Source organism: Capsicum annuum, chromosome 3, assembly GCF_002878395.1.
Source record: "Capsicum annuum cultivar UCD-10X-F1 chromosome 3, UCD10Xv1.1, whole genome shotgun sequence".
Taxonomy (NCBI): domain Eukaryota; kingdom Viridiplantae; phylum Streptophyta; class Magnoliopsida; order Solanales; family Solanaceae; genus Capsicum; species Capsicum annuum.
The window spans coordinates 33,758,703-33,776,294 of NC_061113.1; positions in this window are offsets into that span (position 1 = coordinate 33,758,703).

A 17,592-nucleotide genomic window follows, 5' to 3' on the forward strand; every position below is an offset into this window, starting at 1 on the left:
GGGTTGATTTGTGTTGTTTCAAATAGATTAATCATTCGTTGCAACAAATAATTAGTCCGATGCAACAGATAAACATTCTGATGCAACAGATAATTAGTTTGGTGCAACAGATAAACATCCTGATACAACAGATAATACGTCTGATGCAATATGCAACAGATAAACAGTCTAATGCAACAGATAAATCTTCTGATGCAACAGATTACTCATCTGATGCACCAAGTGATTGATCTGTTTGAATTGTGGGCACTTATGTTGGATTCATAATCGGGGTTCTATCCATTGTTGGAAAAATAGAAGTGTACCCAGATGACAAATACGAATAAAAATCATAATTTTACTTACCAAAGTCACCTGTGAAGTAATGTCAAAGTGGAAAGTGATGTAGTAAACAAAATTTGACCGAAGAAATTGGTCAAATCGTAGCAGTAGTGCTGTAATACCACCACCACCACCACCAACAAATGGTCGACAAGAAGAAGATGAAGATGATGATAATGAAGCAGAAGATGATGAATAAAGCAGCAGAAACAGAAACAATTAACAACAAAAATCGCTAAGAGAGAGAAAATAACAATGGATGAAAAGAGAGAGAAAGACACCTTTTTTTTTCCTCCGTTTCTCATTATTTTAGGTATACATTGGGATCAAAGTGTAACTTTAAAAACTTGTAGATTATTTTCAAACTTTCCCAACTTTCTTAATCCATAATAAAGTAATTGTCACCTCCAACTAATAATTAAGAGTTGTGTCACCTACACCTTATTTTAAAACTCTTTTGTCACCTATGGCTTAAACCCCCAAAAATCATGTTGATCCTATCCATTATGAGTCGAGTGCTTCTACCTTGTGATTTTAGTGAGAAAAATTATTTCTCTATAGCTTTCACTAAGCTTCCATCAACAGCACAATGAATATTGATCTTTATGGGTTCAACCTTACATATCCTCACAGATGTCGAATATGAAAATTGAATGCGTAATAAAGATAATTTTATTGATTCACAACAATCGACATAAATCAAGTAAACATACTTTATAGGGTTAACATCATACATACTCCCAACATGATTCATATACTGAAGCGCTAGAACATTAAGGATCAATCACCAAATAAGATGTATGATGTATTCAGTTTAGATTTAGTCTATCATCGTTTTTGCTTAAGTGTAATTAGGTACTTTATGCCAAGTGTTTTCTTGACTTTTTATCATTCTTTATGATGAAAATAAAATTATGTCTTAATAAATAATTTGACTATCAATAATCCAAATCAAACAGCTTGTGTCATAAAATCATCTCATAGCACACAATAATTTTACTTTCAAGATATATAAGTATGAAATGGACTATTAAACACTTATTCACAGACAACCATATCTATCAAAGTTAAAATCTATAATAGTTCATTTTATTATTCCTTAAGATGACTGTATGAGGAACTCTCACTAATCCATGAGTTTCTAAAATTACAAAGACTTAATAATTTATCATAATACTTTCGATTCTAGTCAAATCACATGATCTTCATCTTTATCTTATTTACTTTCCTAATTCAACATTAAATTATCTAGAAACACAATGTATTTTAGACCCTTTTAAAGACAAATAGAGATATACATATCTGAAGTGGTCATTACTTAATGAGATAAAATATCTCTAACAATTAAAGATGAATGTAGGCATGCGTATAATTAGTAAGTCCTTATATTGCTTCTTCAAGTATTCTTAGGGAGTGTTTGGGATTTGCTTTTGGGAAGCCAAAAGTACTTTTTCTCAAAAAAGCACTTTTTTATAGGTTAGGGTGTTTGAATAACTTATGAAACTGCTTCAAAATAGAAACAAAAGCAGTTTTTCTACTGTTGGGAATAGGAATGTGCATAAATAGATCTGAACAATAAATCAAATCGATAAAAATACTATTAATTTATTATCATTAAATATTAGGTTAATGATTTTAAAATAATTTTATAAATTTTTTTATTGGGTTTATTGGTTCGATTTTAGTTTTTTCTTATTGGATTTTGGGTCAACCAATAACCCAATAAGAATATATATATATATATATGTATGTATATATATATATGTATGTATGTATGTATGTACATATATATATTTCTTTTAATTTCTGCAAACGTATTCAATTTCCTAAAAACCTATTCAAATTTGAAGATTCTTATAAACTAAAACACATCATGTAGGATTTTATTTGCAACTAAGATTCCATTTCTTTTCATGTTAGTTGCTACTATTTCTATTTTATGAGTAATTTCTTAGTAGTTACATCAAAAATCGAACCGTTAATGAATAAAAATTGATAAATAAAAAATTAATAAAAAATATCTTATTATTTTGACTATTGATTTGTCATATTTAAAAGAGAAAAGATATAAAAACACCATTAAAGTTATCCCAAATTTCCAAAAAGATATTTTAATTTTGCATGGGTCCTATTACCCTACGAAACTATACAAGACCATCATAAATACCCCATTTTGACCCATTTTCAGCCTAAGTGTGCTACGCAACTAACGCGCGTGAATAAGGAACAATTGCTGCATCAATAAGTTAAAAAATGTCATGTGTAAAGAAATTTATTCTTTATAAATCAACACCACTATCTCCTCTTCTTCCCCAATTCTCCATTAATAGCCATTGAAACTTGAAAATTTGAAGAACCCAGATTTCTACTGCTCATGCCAATGTTTATTTGAATTTTTGTTACTCGTGTCAATGTTAAGTCTTCTTTGAGGCTAAAATTGAGACCTTGTCATTGGAATCAATGGCATTGATTCATTAATCTTGTTGCTGCACGACATTCAAGTCATAAAACAGGGTACAAAACATAAACATAAAATATCCACTAGAAGAAAAATAATTGGGGTTTCAAATTTTTGATGCATACAAATTCAACTGTATCAAATCCTCAGGAACACGACACTCGAAAAGTGAAAACAAGGCTGAGGAAAGAAAAATGTTAATTGGAGTAGTTCTCATGGTTGATTGCTTATAGTTTTGTTACCTCTGAAAATTTTAAATTTTGAGTGAATATACGTAGAACGAAAGTTTGTGATGGAAATTAAATAGAATGTATCAATAATCTAGAAAAGGAGTAAATGAGGGATTAAAGTCAGGCGGATCGTGTAAAATTCGATCTTTATTAAATGGTTAAATTAAATTAATTAAATAAAACGAAGGTGCACTACACGCGTTGAGTAATTTGCCCAAAGCTGGGCTAAGAATGGGTCAAAAAGGGGGATTTATGGTGGTCTTATTTAGTTTGATGGGTTCTAGAACTCTCACAAATTTAAAATGTTTTTTTTTAAAAAAAAAATTCAGGACTATTTTAGTGGCGTCTTTATGTCTTTTATCTATTTAAAAATCGAAAATTGATAAATCAAATCAATAATATATAAAATCGAACTGAATCGATCGATGCACACCCCTAGTTGGGAAGAAACAAAAATTTCTGCTTTTTTAAAAGAAGCAGAAGCAAGAGTAGAAAAAAAATTCATGTAAAAAATATCCCTATCACTTATACATACTCCCTCCGTCTCAAATTTTCTAATTTGATTTCTCATTTTACTTGTCTTTTTTCATTAATCAAGAAGAGACAAAACTTTTTTTCATGTTTTACCCTTTGCATTAATTACTTTTTCTTCAAATTAAAATGTAAATATCATTTAATAGGGGTAATATGGTAAACTAGACATGTTATTAATTATTTTTCTTAATCAATGTGTCATCTCAATTTGGGACGGATAATTTGAGACGGAGAAAGTATATATCAATATATCCCTTATTAATTAATAAACATATTTCATAAATTTGATTAATGTTTTGATATATATTAATCATATTTTACTACTCATTCCTTAAAAAAAAAAAAAAAAAACATGTAGTTCTTTTTTATTATTAATAATGACAATAAATGACATAGTATACATATAATCTTTTTTAAAAATAAAATATTTGGTGGTCATCAACCATTTTATTAATCATCAGGAGCCAAGCATAAATATTAATCTAAAAAATTAAACACTCACGAGGAGATTTATCATTAATATGATTTATGAAAATCAAATGCATGATTAGGTTCCTCGTTTTTCAAGATAATCAAAATGCATAAGCAAAGATGAAAAATAAATGGACCGATTCAACAAACAAATAAAACTAAAAGTTCTATCTAAAAATATTACAATAGATATTTAAAATAATCTTAATAGTAAAGGCCTATTGATATATGTCAATTTTCATAATTTGTCTCTAAAAAGTACTTTTTAATAAAAAATTAGTCAGGCACAATTCATTTATCAAAAATACTTTTCAAATAAATTAGTCAAACATAAATTACGTTTTCTTAGAAACACTTTTTTGAAAAGTTATTTTATAAAAGTAGTTCTTAAATAAGCAATTTTCTAACAACAATTTCAAACAAATCCTTAATTAACTTGTGCAAATTATACAAGTCTCAATATCTGAGAAGTCAAGAGCTTTTATAATTCTAATCTCTTTTTAACTTCTTTTCTTTTAATGGAAATAAATTTAAATCTCATATACATAGAAGTAGGGCTGGGCATAAAATACCAGAAATTGAATTACCGAATCGAACCAAAGAATTTGGTATTCGGTATTTGGTAATTCAGTATTTGATATGATAATTGGGAGTAAAATTTTAAAATTACGGTATTTGGGTTCGAAATTGGTAAAAGATATTATTACCATTTGGTATTTGGTATTCACCGAATATCAAATTATTGTTAACTGACCATAGTTTGTACTCATAAGCCACGAGTCCAAATTAATATTCTACAGAAGGTCAAAAAAATCCCACAACCTAAAAGTCTATAATACTATATTAATTTTAAAATTTTAAAATGAAAATCACTTTTAAAATTTTTATTGTTAGCAGCAGTGGACAACATGTTCAAATATGAAGCTATTGTTTCATATTACTCGCGTTTTATTCATTCTGGTTCTATTTATCAAGACAACCTGAACTTGTTCAGTCTTGATGCAACTTTTAGGTATATCTAAGTTATGTCCAGTGGTAGAGTTGATACAGAGATACTCATTTCCTGCCATATCTAAGTAATCAAAAAGATTTGACACCATGTTGTATGATTTTAAATATCTCATAAGTTATTCTTGGTGAAAGGGTTAATGAATTCTTTTATTTAAACTCACTCACTAATCACTACGAGGCAAATATTTGAGGAACAGATGTGGCTATTATCTTCCGGAATCATTTCTGCATTAAACAATTATTATGTTAAATCAGCAGATGATGAATGAGCTATAAAACATCACTGATGAAGTGTTAAAAAGTGTTGTTTCTATAAGGCATGGGGCAAGAACTTTATCTTGTATTTTGATTCAGTTCTAAAGTAAACTGTTAGCGTTGGCTTAGAGTAGAGTCTACCAAATTTAACTTTAATATGATATTACCAAATACCGTACCGAATCGAATTTTAATTTACCTATTACCGAATTACCAAACCAAAGTTTAATGGTATGGTATTTGGTAAGTACTTTCATTTACTGATTATCAAATTACCGAATTCTAATTATGATAATACCGAATCGAATATCGAACGCCCACCCCTACATAGAAGAGTCAGGATACACTCAAATCAATAATCACTTTTCTTTATGCTAGTACCAACACACATGTCTAGGATCTTGCCTTTCAAATGAGATCTAATTCAAAATTTAAATAATGTATCACTTGAATTTCCATCAACAAAATAACTCTATTTTTAAGATTTGAATATCAAAATTCACAAAGATAAATTTATAAAATATATTTTTTTTAAAATCAAAACTAAAATCTCAAAATTGATGGAACTAGAAGTAGTTTTCTAGAAAATAATTGAAAACTAAAGTTTCAAAAATAATTTAAGAGATTTCAGACCTTCAACTTTATGGCAAATTCATTTTTCAAATTAGAGACTCACTTTATTTCTTTGTCATGTTTAACATTTACCACATGGATTGAGAAACAAAGTAAGTCCATCAAAATTAAAGAGCATCTAATAGAAATGATTTTGACACACAAAATTTAAAGATTGCCATTCTTTTCTAATCATTACCTCTACTTGTTGTACCTCTTTCGTATGCCTATTCGTAGCACCTTACCATTTTTCAGGTGCAGGACTTTTCATATTCTTCTACTTAAAGAACATTTTTTCCTTCTTATTAATGAAGGTGTTATTAGGTAAAAAAGAAGAGATTAAATCAATATAAGTGGGATAAATCTGTAAAAGATTCAATGTTACTTTTGTGTTATAAGATAAATGAACTTGACACTAGTAGATTTCAAATTACCTTAGGGCAGAAGTTCACAAACCACATGAAATTTACTAACTATGGAACTAAAATAATTTAAATACAAGAATCTTTCAAACTTTACTATACCTTTGGGTAATCGAAAAAAATAGTTCTTAACAAATCAATTACAATATTAACACCATATTCTTATAAGGTTAACACATCTTTTCTGTCAAATTTAAGATGTTTTGCCTACTCTTAGATTTGTAGATATATGTAACCTTTGATATTAATACTTTTCTTTTCAATGACATTCTCTATGTGATCTTTTAAAAAATGTAATACCTTAAGAGTTCTAGGATGCGTTAGCATTCCTAAAAAATGTACTTCACTTCAATGTTACTTTTCAAATGAAATTCTTCACAATCTAATACCTTATGATCTTAGAATGCGTTTGCAACTCCTAAAATCTTAGATTTAATGAAAATATTTTCTAGCATTTATACTTTAATTTCAATGTCATATTCTATATGAGATTTTTTGGATTTAATACGTTACGGTCTTAAGATGCTTTGGCTACTGCTAAGGCTTCATAAGATTTGAAGTTTCAATGACATCAAATTATTCTCAATTTTACAACTTGTTTTGGTCACTCCTTCAAAATACTAACCTTAAAAATCTCAAAATAGAAATCAATAACATGAATAAAAATAAGTCTTTAAAAGAATTACATAAATTAATATGTAAACTCGAACATGCACAAAGGAGGACCAAACTGAAACTATTACATAACATTAGAACCAAATATATAAGATGACAAATAGGACTTAATACTTTTTTGTTTTTTTTTTAGATTCGATTTGTCACAATTGCTAACACACCCTTATTGGATGTTATTTTTATATACCACATTGTCCAAATACTTCTTTCTGTATGAGATTATATGTTATCTCTCTTTTATGGTCTACTGCAATATTTTGAATTGTCCAAATAATTTGAAATAGTCTCAATAATTCATATTTCATGAATTATAGAAATATGCATCAATGTTATAGCATAAAATAATGAACCAACTTTAGAGAGTTACATAAATTCGTTACCAAAATAAAATCATCAAATTTAATAAGTTCATTCCAAATAATGCATGTTCCAAACTGAATCACTAACAGTTTCAAAATTGAGATTTTATCTCTTTAATGACCTTACAAATTAATCGTTCTTTCAAGGGTAAACCACACAAATCCCGTGTTTAGTAAAGCAATCCTAGAAAAGGTGGAAACTATGTGCAAAAGATTTCTGTGGAATGGGGATATCCAACATCGTGGCAAGGCGCTCATAGCATGGGACAAGATGTGCTTGCCCAAATGAGCTGGAGGACTTATCATTATTGATATGTATATATGGAATAGAGCTGCTATCTTTAAGCGTTTATGAAATTTACAACAACAATAACATACTCAGTATATTTTCACCAAATGGGGCAAGCATTTATGGAATTTGAATAAGAAAAAAGATAAGCTATGAATTTTGTGGGTGCATGCATATTATTTAAAAGGCAGGAAATTTTGGTACACATGGACCAAAAAAGCATCTTGGATTATTCAGAAAATTCTACAAGTTGGTAAATGACTTGTTGCAGCAGGGCTAAACATTAAAGGTGTAATGGAGCAGGACTCTATCTCCATCAAAGGTATGCATAATCAACTCCGAGGATAATTTCCTAAATTTGATTGGAGAAAATTACATTGTAACAATCAAGGTCACTCAAAGTGGAGGTTTATTATGTTCATAGCTATTAACCAAACACTCTAGACTAAAGATCAACTAGATAAATGGGGCATCCATACAAATCTAACTTGTGATGAGGAGATAGGTGACCATTAGCACCTGTTCTTTAGATGTTCTGTTTCAGGTGATATTTGGCAGATAATATCAACATGGCAAGGATTAACAAGGGGTAGTATGGAATGAACAGAAGAGATACAATGCAAAAGTAAAGCACCCAAAAGCAACAATCTTCAAAATGAGTTTTGCTGCCACTGTATACCATATTTGGCTGGAGAAGAATCAACAAACTTTTCAATTGAGGAAGCAGACTAGAGAAATCATTAGTAGATAGATCATTCGAGCCATCCATTGTAGAGCTAGTATGTATCCCAAACTAGTTGGTCATATGCTTTTTCTTAATGTCTATGGTTGAGTAACATGGAGTAGCTTATTGTCTAGATGCTTTGTAATGATCTGAAGTTGGGACTCTTTCCAACTCAGATCAAGACTCTTGCTATTATCGTTGTTATATGTGGTAATAAAAGTTCGATTATTAAAAGAAATAGCTAAAAGACTTTAAAAAAGCAAGACCAAGAAGACAGTAGCGACAAAAAATCTAAATGGCTATATTTTGGAGATGCATAATCAATGGTCACTCGGTGATAATTTTTGTTGTTTTCCCTGTATATAAAAGTGAGATCAAAATTAATCACATAGAATAATTTGGTTTCACGTAGAATAATTTAATTTATATACTTAAACAGACATAAAACTATCCAGGCAAAGGCTCAACTAAAATTTAGAAAGATGTTTTACATATAACTAAATAAATCTTGAAGTGTCTGCAAATTATACCAGAACTACTATGCTTTATTCAATAATAAATCACAAAAATAGTGCTACAATTAATAATAACAATCAACTATTTATATTTTCAAAATTTGATGTGTCACTTATTGATACAAATTTTGAATTGGTCAAATTTTAAAAATTAAAAAATAGTTCAATGCAACACTTGTCGTCACATTACTTTGAAACAACACAATATGTTGTTATTAACTAATTTGATATATCCATCTAAGAAAGGCTTTAATGATCAAAACTTTTAACACATGCATTCAGCGAAATTATTCTCACCCAAAGCCTTAACCTTTTCAAGTAAGAATTTCTTTACTCTCATTTGGCTAAAAGAATTTCTTAAGTAAGAAAATCTCATGCATACTGGTCTCCAACAAACTAAATACTGAACAAGGAAAAATCTTCTCATTTAATGATTGATCTACCGTAGAGTACTTGTTCAAAATTTGACATCTAGGTATCACAACAAACACAATGATTTTATCTAAATTTGCCTAGGCAAAACAGAGTATCTCAAGACGCAATTAGAAAAGTAAAATACGAAAACTGATAGATCTTTTCTTCAATCTCTCCACACAATAATTAAAGATTTTTCGTATACATGCACCAATCAAAGTAGCATAGAGCGTGTCTCTTGATATCAACTATTTAGACTTTAAAATACTGAAATACATATGCATATAAATAAGTAATAAGTATACATATGAACACAATAAAATTTAGGATTACCTCTAACCATAATGATTGAATCCAGGAAGTTTGATATTATCGTAAATCTAAAACACCTAAAGGGAGAGAAACAAGTGGGAGTTTTCTAGACTGTATCTGGTGAAACTGTAATTTTCTACTATGATAGAGACATGCATAATAACCAGTCAGTCCAGGAACCTCACAGTTAGCAGAAGTCTAATCCTTTCCATCAAATGAACAAGTCTCCTAAAAGTGCAACCTCATCTAGAACTTTCCCCAAACATTGTCACCAAGTATAATTAATAAAATAATTATATATTTAATATGTGTAAATATAAAATGAACTGGTAAATATGTGACCCACACTTAAAACAAAAATTTAAATATGCACTAATGATCACTAGCACCATAACAATTGTCCTCTTCAATACAATGGTAATTAAACAACACCAACACTTCTTTGCTACATATATTTTAAGTTTTGAATATCTGTTGTGAACCAATTGAATCCCTCATTGATTGTAAAGATATACCAACAACGAGCTTATTCATTGAGTGGACACTACACCTGACAGACTAGTATTTTTTGATTGGGCTCTCTTGTTCTGTCTAATATATAACACAATATCACAACGTTTATTAACGTGTTACAATATTTGTACATGACTAAATGTTGAATTGTTAGCTTAATTTGTAACTTTTTTTGTACCTTTACAGGTGTTTAGGTTGCTAACAAAGCCTCTCATAAATTACTTGCTACCTCTATCACAACTTTTCAACAACATGAGCTCTTTCGAATACTCCTTCATAAAGACGATGAAGGTTATATTCCTCAAAAAGGCATCTTGGCAATGTTTCTGAGAAGACCCGCACAATTCATTCAATATTCTTGGAAAGTTTGATGATGCTTTTATGTGTCTACTTTTTGGAGGGAGGAAATCTATAATGGGACCTCTCGTATGTTAGTGCTGCATAACGAACCATGGATATGCACCTTCAATGGAACTTCCATCTAAGGACATTTCAGGAGAGAAACCATACGAAGGAGATACCTCCGATTGGAGGGCAAAAATAACGTGGAAGAAAAGGACATGGGACAAAGATGTCAAGACTATTAGGTGCGCGAACACATAGTGTACCCTTCTAATCTAGTCAGAGGATTGTGGCTAGCGCCTACAATGGACTGGACAACTGATTGTGGCTATAATACTATGCCACTTCTCTAGGAAACCCTTTCCGCAGGGTCAATAGTTATTGATTGTACCCAATAAATAGATACTTCTCTTCACTTGTAAATAGTTGTCAATCAGACCTAAAGTAATACAATACTCTCTTAGCTTATTCTCCAAGCATTACTTTCACTCTTTACTAGTACATAAATAATCAATCTGCGGCAACAGATGACATACTTTCTCTTGAGTCATATACAAATTTGACTGTACCATTTTAAGGATAAACAAAATCGATGATAGATACAGCAGGGTTATCAAAGGAAGTAAGTGATAATGATTCGAAATTTCAAAGTTGTCTTAGTACAGGTCTCACGTATAATATAGGTTTCTAGGATTGCCAATTTTGCAACCAAGTATCAACTTTATAAACCATCCACTATTTAATAGGATGCTTTTTGTATATATACATAAAACATACTAAGATTAACTACTTCGAAATTAATTAATTAATTGTAATTATTGATGATTTAGCCTAGGCTTATACATCTATCTCTAGTTTGGACCTGTTTCTTCTCGTGACAGGCCTCAATTTATTTAAAACAACCCAAAAAGAAAAACAAATTCATGCATAACTTCTGCAGTAACGGCAGACGACTTATCTACTATGTCGAAAACATCTACCAGTACTACACATAGTTCCTTTGCTACTGCCCTGTACTCTCCAAACCTTGCCCATCAACTACCTGTGAAACTTACATCCTCTAATTTCTTGTGTGGAAGATGCAATTTCTCCCTTTGATTAGGGGTTGTGGTCTTAAATATTATGTGGAAGGTGATTCTAAAAAAGCTTCTGCATACTCAACTTAACCCGGCGTATAATTCATGGGTAAGAGACTTCAGTCTCTGAAGGTATATTACCTCAACTAGTTTGTGCTGAAACTTTTCGCAAAGCATATATGGGATAAACTTATGGATGCTTATGCTTCGGGGTCAAAGTCATAAATTATTGATTTAAAAGATCAGTTGCATCATTTACAAAGAGAGAATGCAAATATTGAGTTCTATATACTATAGGCGAAGGAAATTTCAGACAGGTTGATTGCTTTGCAGCATCTAATTTTCAATGATGATCTGGTCGAATTTTGTTCTTGCTGGATTAGGACCAACTTATTGTCCTTTCACAAGATTACTAGAATCATGTCAAGAAGAGATTTCTTTTGACGCTTTGTATGAATTGCTGTTAAATGAAAAACGACAATTAAAAAGAGATGAAGCACTTATTATTATTGCGCCTACATCATAGCTGACTCTGAGTTAGTTCACTCTAAATCATAGCCGTGGGAGAGTATGAAGATGTAATCGAGGTCATGGACGATATCAAAATCAGGGATTCTCTCTATCGACTCAAAATTGGAATTCCTACCAGCCTTCTAATTCACAATTGTAAAGGAAAAAATTGCACGAGTCTGTCCTCACCTAAAACACCTAGCGGAACAAAAATATCAAGCCGCCTTGCCTCAAATTTAGTCAACACGCACAACATACCTAAAGAGAATTATTGATGGATAATGGCACCACACATCATCTTACCTCTAATTTTGATAACCTTGCTATTCACTTTGAATATCAAGGTCCTGAGGAAGTTACTCTAGGTAGTCGTTCTAAATTACCCATATCCCACATAGATAAAAGTTCTATTATTGCTATTGATAAGAAAAATTATACTTGGTGATATTCTGCATGTTCCTACTGCTACTCAGAACTTGATATCTGTTAGTTCTTTTAATAAGTCTATCAATATTTTTGTTAAATTTTTTCCTTACCACTTTTTGATCAAGGACTCGATAATGAGGGAAATACTGCACAACGACCGGAGTAGTGCTGGACTTTATTCGCTTTATATGAGAAAATTACGTTCACCAGCATTCTTGGCAGCTTCTCTTGATATTTGGCATGCTCGTCTGGCGCATGCATTCTATCCTATAGTTCGTTAAGTGTTACCAACTATTGTTTTAACTCTAGCAAATCATCTAATTTATGCACAGCGTGTGCTATTAGCAAGAGTCATAAAGTCCCCGTTAGTGAGTCTAGTTTTAAGGCCTCTAACCCTCTTGATTTAGTTTGTTCTGATGTTTGGGGTCCTGCTCCTGTTGTTTCTAATGATGGTTATGGTTATTATGTTATCTTTTTTTGATCATTTTAGTAAATATACTTGAAACAATTTTCTTCATTTTAAGTGATCTGTAGTTCTTTCTGTATTTTTTCAATTTCATACTATGTTGAAAAATCTATTGGACGATCTATTAGATCTTTTGAAGTTGACTGGAGAAAAGTTTTGATACTTGTTTTTCTTTTGTCCCACATCATTCAGGAGGATCAATAGTGTTCTATTTATCCTTGGATGACTTAAACCTTCAACTTCAAAGTTAGTGGCGAAGGTACTCTATCCACTCGTGATATAGTATGTTTTCTTCTATTGGATTGTGTTCGATCTGCTGGTATCTTTTAGCTAACACATGCTAAAACTCGCACTTGGCTATCTACAAGACGAGTGTATGCATAAGCTATTAAGAACTTATTCTTAATAGATATTGGGGTAGTTCGGTGCACTAAGCTTCCGTTGTGCGTAGGGTTCAGGGAAAGATCCGATCACAAAGATCTATGCAGTCTCACCTTATATTTCTACAAGGGGCTGTTTCTAAGGCTCATGTTAGTAACTTTACTAGTTGACCACTACAAGAAAAATGCTTATTATTGGGGATTTTCATAGGGATAGTGCGGTAAAATCTCCAAGTAATTTGATTACCTGCGGATTTTCTTACCAATTAGAATCCAAAGGAAATACCTTCACAGGTAATTATTACCTGCGAATTTATAAAATTCCTAGGTAATTTAGCTGCGAAAATAAATTCGCAGGACCTGTGGATTTATAAAATCCCTAGGTAATTTAGTTGCGAAAATAAATTTGTAGGTACGTTATTTGAGTATTTATTTGCGATTAACTATCAAAATTTTGCATGAATTTTTCGATAAAATTTTATAAAAAAGGATTTTACCTGCGGATTTTTATGAAAAAATTCATAAATTATTCCCCACGAAGATTCCCAAGTAAATCAGAAGGAAATTTAGAGGTGAAAATTCCTAATTGACAAAAGAAAATTTCTTGCGGATATTTATGAAACTATTTCGCAAGAAAATTCGTATGAAATGCCCCAAGTAAATCCGCAAGAATAAATTTTCTAAAAAAAAAATTCATTATATTTAGCATGTATATCCAATGGAAATTTTCAAGTAATAATTCACACGTAAATTACTAGAAACATTTCACAATTAGTCAAAAATCTATTCAAAACCTCCAATAATTCTCAAAAAACATCACTCAATACAAGTCTAATGTAAACCATTACAGCTAACAAAAAAACATAATTTGTAACATCCACATCAATAATGTATGATTCTTAAATGGTGCAAAACAAAATATTTCAAACTTGAATCCTCAATAAAACTATCAACCATCGAGGTCAGAATCACTTTCATTCTCATAAGCTTGGTTGTCTTCTTGAGATGGGCGTTCATCATTTGAAGATGATTTCTTGTATTATGCTTTATCAACAAGTCCAATTCATTTCTCATCATCCTTCCACAACTGATGCACTTTGAGCAGTTAATATTTCTTGTTTCTTTTTTTTCAAACTCATTCTGCATAAGAATATGTTAATTCAGGCCATAAAAAGTGCTAAAAATACATTATTAGCATAAATTATATGACATTATAGTATCAAATAAAATCATAACAATCAACAAATATAAACATGTATATATTAGCATATAAAGCATCATAAACTCAAAGTTAATTTTTCAGATTATTGTGACTATTGTTATAACTTGTCCTATTAAGATAAAAAAGGATAAAATTAGAAGAATAAGAGAACAAGAGGAAAGGTTCAAGTGGTGCCGTGTATTTAACACTTAATGTGAAGAAAACTCTTTTCTTATTTGTTAAAACTCCGAACCCGATCAAATGAATTATACAAGATATACTGCAATAGATTATACATTATAAGGTACACTGCAATGGATTATACAAGAAGAGTTACTCAATGGGAAATTCTCAAAGCAGAGATTTTTTCATATAACCAAACATATTTATTTTCTAACTATACTTTATTATTTTCAAGTTATTAGTACACATTTCAAGTGACTATACTTAACCATTTTCAAGTCACAAGTTCGCAATTTCAAGTAACTACACTTAATCATTTTCAAGTCACTACAATTAATAATTTTCAAATAACTTATTCACATTTTAAGTCACTGGTACACATTTCAAGTCTCTACACTCAGACCATTTTCAAATAGCTAATTGACATTTTAAGTCACTATACTTAACCATTTTCAAGTAACTACATTTAATCATTTTCAAGTCACTACACTTGACCATTTTCAAGTAACTAATTCACATTTTAAGTCACTACACTTAACTATTTTCAAGTCACTAGTACACATTTCAAATCACTACACTTGACCATTTTCAAATAATTAATTCACCTTTCAAGTCACTATACTTGACCATTTTCAAGTAACTACTTCACATTTCAAATAATTATACTTAACCATTTTCAACTAACTACTTCACATTTCAAATAACTATACTTAATCATTTTCAAGTCACTACACTTAATCATTCATTTCAAGTCACCATACTTAACCACTTTCAAGTAACTACACTTAACCATTTTCAAGTCACTAGTACACATTTCAAGTCACTATACTTAACCATTTTCAAGTAACTACAATTAACTATTTGCAAGTCACTAGTACACATTTCAAGTCACTACACTTAATCATTTTAAAGCCACTAGTATACATTTCAAGACACTACATCTAATTATTTTCAAGTAACTTAGTTCACATTTCAAGTAACTACACTTAACCATTTTCTAGTCACAAGTACACATTTCAAGTCATTACACTTAACGCAAGTATACATTTCAAGTAACTACACTTAATCATTTTCAAGTCACTAGTTTACAATTTCAAATGACTACACTTAACCATTTTAAAGTCACCAGTATACTTTTCAAGTCACTACACTTAACCATTTTAAAGTCACAAGTATACATTTCAGGTAACTATACTTAATCATTGTCAAGTCACAAGTTCATAATTTCAAATGACTACACTTAACCATTTTCAAGTAACTAATTCACATTTCAAGTAACTACACTTAACCATTTTCAAGTCACTACTATACACTTCAAGTCACTACACTTAACCATTTTCAAGTCACTACTATACACTTCAAGTCACTACACTTAACCATTTTCAAATAACTAATTTACATTGCAAGTCACTACACTTATAACATTTTCAAGTCACTAATGCACATTTCAAATCACCACACTTGACTATTTTCAATTAACTAATTCATATTTCAAGTCACTATACTTAATCATTTTCAAGTAACTATATATCTATGCTACATTCCATCAAAACACACTTAAACATAATTTTCAATTACCTAAATTCAAAACACAAGTTACTAATCCATAATTCAAGTAACTACACTTAAATAATTTTTAAGTCCCTAATTCACTTCACAAGTTGCTAATTCACCTTTCAAGTACCTACACTTACACATTCTCAAGTCACTAATTCACTCCTCAAATGACCACACTTTAGTAAATTCAAAACACAAGATCACCTTTCAAGTACCTACACTTACACATTTTCAAGTCGCTAATTCACTTATTTAGTGACCACACGTTACTAAATTCAAAATAAAAGTTAACATTTCAAGTACCTAAATTCAAAACACAAGTAACTATTTCATAATTCAAGAAACTACACCTAAACATTTCAAGTCATTAAGCAGACTGTCAAACCTGTCAAACCATTAAGCATACCACGTCTAAGCAATTTAAAATACTCAATTAAGTAGGCTGTCAAACCACATCTAAGCATACCATAATTACAGAAAAAGGAAGCATCATTCTTTCACCAATTAAAGAAAAAGAATTTATAACGTAACAAGAATAAACATGCCATGGTATTCATAACCAACAAATTTATAAAATCAGCCTAGCACATGAAATAACAAAATCCCTAAAAAGAGATCACAACTTTAAAAAAATGATAATGAGAGCTCATAGGAACTAGGCATTTTCGTATAGGTGAATCTAATCACATAGACACATGAAATTGCAAGGATCAACTAAAAATTCATAATCAAGTTTCGTCACATTTAAATCTAAAGAAAATATCGAAAAGGAAAAGGAATAGAAGATGATGGTACCTTAAAAAATTAAAATAGGAAACCAAACCTTGGACGGATTCTTAAGAATTCGTCATGAAGATTACATGTTCTCCGGCAGGTCAGACTGATTTTGGTCAGAAATAGGTAGAGCAGCTGTTTTTCGGTTGGATGAGAGACGGCGAGGCATGGGTTTGTTGGTGCGACTGGGCAGCAGTGATTGCATGCCCATCAGTCGCGTAGCTACTGCATAGCAGCGACAACAACAAAGCTTTTAAGAAAGGGAAATGGTCGGCGGTGGCGGTGTTGGCTTGACTGGTGGAGTCGTCTGTGGGGTGAGAGAGAGGAGAGGCATCAGAGTAGTGGCAACATCGGTGGTGCGGTTAGTCGGAGAAGAAGAAATGGGCGGCTGTAATGGTGGAGTTTAGAGAGAGAAAAAAGAGCATAGGGAGAGAGAAGAAAGCCGTTGTTGTTGGTAAAAATGGTTAGGGTTTGGTTTTTGATATTTTAAAAAGAAAAGAGATGGAGAATCAATCTTAGATATTGATTAATTTGATCTATAATTGATATTTAAAGTTACAAG